Source organism: Glossina fuscipes, unplaced genomic scaffold (genome assembly GCF_014805625.2).
Source record: "Glossina fuscipes isolate IAEA_lab_2018 unplaced genomic scaffold, Yale_Gfus_2 1, whole genome shotgun sequence".
In the NCBI taxonomy this organism is placed as follows: Eukaryota; Metazoa; Arthropoda; class Insecta; order Diptera; family Glossinidae; genus Glossina; species Glossina fuscipes.
This window is the reverse complement of record NW_023998415.1, coordinates 44,139,091-44,141,514: the sequence shown is the minus strand read 5'-3', so window position 1 is coordinate 44,141,514 and position 2,424 is coordinate 44,139,091. Positions and strand designations below refer to the sequence as shown.

The following is a 2,424-nucleotide window of genomic DNA, read 5'->3' as shown; positions in this document are numbered from 1 at the left end:
ATTCATCCTAGTATACTATGGACATGTTTAGCTATTTTCAAGCTGCACAGTTGCAGCGATCATACTATACTTAGAGTACGTTTTTGTAAAACAATTCGCTCACCTATATTGGACTTCCATTCAACCCCTCTCCTCATTGAATGATGGGCATTTCAGCGCAGAGTGTTTAGTTGTTCCCTTCATGGCGGAACATTGTGAGCAAGTCGAGCCATCACCATTAGCAAATGCGGGCGATGCTTCGATGCTGCCTCGTAGTCGGTCTACTCTTCAATATCATTTATAGATTCTCACGTCCACGCTTGTGCAGAGTCTTTCCATGCATGCATACTTTCATCTATAAGGCTCTTCTTTTTTTCTTTCGCTGTGAGCTTCCTATCAAGTTGCCTCAAGGTGACCATTACATATTGGGTAGTTGTAACCTTCCTATGACGTACGCTACATCCGGCAACATTGTATGAAAACCGCAGCACGTTTTCAATACCGCTGTTCACATCGGCTTATTTACAATGTCAATGTTACTTGGCCGGCGCAGCCTAGACTCCCCGATTAGTAGCGCGTATTCAATACTCATCTCCGTTTGGGATAGTTCTGCGTACCCAGGTATCGCTCTATCGCATGTGGTGTTAATGTGTACTAAAAAGGGCATCCAGTAGGTCATCTAAATACTTTATCATCGGAGTAGAATGCATTTTGTGCTCATCTGTCCTGAGTGTGGCGGCTTCTCTTCTCTTTTTGCTTTTTAGTTATTTAGGCGGCTTCAGTCTTCTACGGGGAAAGTTTTGTGTTTGTTAGTCACGTTTTAGTGTCACTAGTAAATCTTATGACATTGTCTTGGCTTTACCGTAGCTACTTTGCTACAACAGCAATAGCCGCAACGCACGCATGCTCTCTTGTGTTCCAATCTCGCATTACACATAGTCTTAATATCTTATCCTATAGTATATTCTACAGAAGTGGCCCAAGTATGAACTATCTTGAGACTTCAGCAGGCACGTTTTATATATATTAACACATACTTCTGTTTCGTGGATAATGCTTATCCCATACGAGCTTTTATTTATAATTAGCTTACAATCACCTTCAGATTGGGCGGTATTCGTAAATCTTCCCAACATATCTAGGTTTACTAAGGCACAGTATTTTTTAGTGCCTGCTATATTACACCTGCCAGGCAAGAGTCCTCACCTATAAGATAGCTTCGGCTGCCTTTCATGAAGGCCGTCAGGCCGTATCAGTTTCTCCATGTGTATATAAGCGCGTGTCTACATGTATATACATAAACATATAAAATAGATAGCAAACGCAAATTTATCATTTTAAGGCCGTGCGTAGAAAATGTCGTCTCATATATATATCCTGCCAGTATTGAGCTCCTCCAGACTGGTGTCTTGGGTTTATCAATATTGTAATTGGTCCGGGACTTGTACAATTTTAGATATGAAATCAGTCATCAGGGATCGAATCAATGAAAATCTGAAAAATTCACAACAAATAATTTATGTGGAAAAAGCAGACAGACATATAAAGGGCTTATTAGCTATTAGCCAGGATATCCGAGCGATCGTAGTTGAATTCCGTCGCTTCGGTCAATTTTGAATGGCTACGAAGGAAAAAAACATTTGCGAAATCTAAGAAGACAATACTCGACAGTCGTATCATATAATATGAGCCTCAGAAAATTGGCCATAGACGTGAGCTTATCTTTTGAATCCGTTCGAAAGCATCACAACGATAATATTGTCGAATAATCTTTAACCAAGTGTTCTAGTAGTATAAGCGAACATAGTCCGCGTTAGCAGGTCCGCAGGTATAGCCTCACCTCAATGTTACCAACGCATAGTTAAGCAATTAACAAGCGCCACTATCAAGTCGGCATACTCACGTTTCAATAGTTAGCCCGATAGACGGCACTTCAGTTAAGATTGATGTGTGGTCGCGACTACGTTAAATGCTTGATTGATAAAAGATGCACACATTCCAAGCTGCACCCACTCTCTATCATTCTTGTACTACCCTTCCTTAACAAAGTTAAAGCGTAGAACTTTAGTGCGTCAATTAAAGGCAAAAACAGAATTCCATGTAAAAGCTGAATGTACTCACAACTCAATCAACTGAGTCAAGCAATCGTCGTCATTTCATTGCAAGCTTGTCTGCGACTTGTATCGGAGATAAGAAAAAAAAAAAAAATATTCAAAAAGAATTTTCTTCATTTTGATAATTCAGGATATTATTTGAGCCGACACCGTATACAGTTTACAGATTATTCAGAAAAAGTTGCATATCTTGAAGGGCCTCAAACACAACGGCATTAGAGTAATATACAAGTGAATGTAAGACCTCGAGTAAATTTTTTAATTCTGACTTAGATGCGCACCTTTTTTAATTGGGATAACATATCTCATCAATGAAGCGATCATTCGTGCT

At 39.7% G+C, this 2,424-nt stretch overlaps 1 protein-coding gene across 1 annotated transcript in view; it reads left to right on the top strand.

Moving 5' to 3' along the window:
- Positions 1-2,424, top strand: part of LOC119631909 (transcription factor AP-2-epsilon) — a 79,753-nt gene that overhangs the window by 73,444 nt on the left and 3,885 nt on the right. The window lies entirely within an intron of this gene.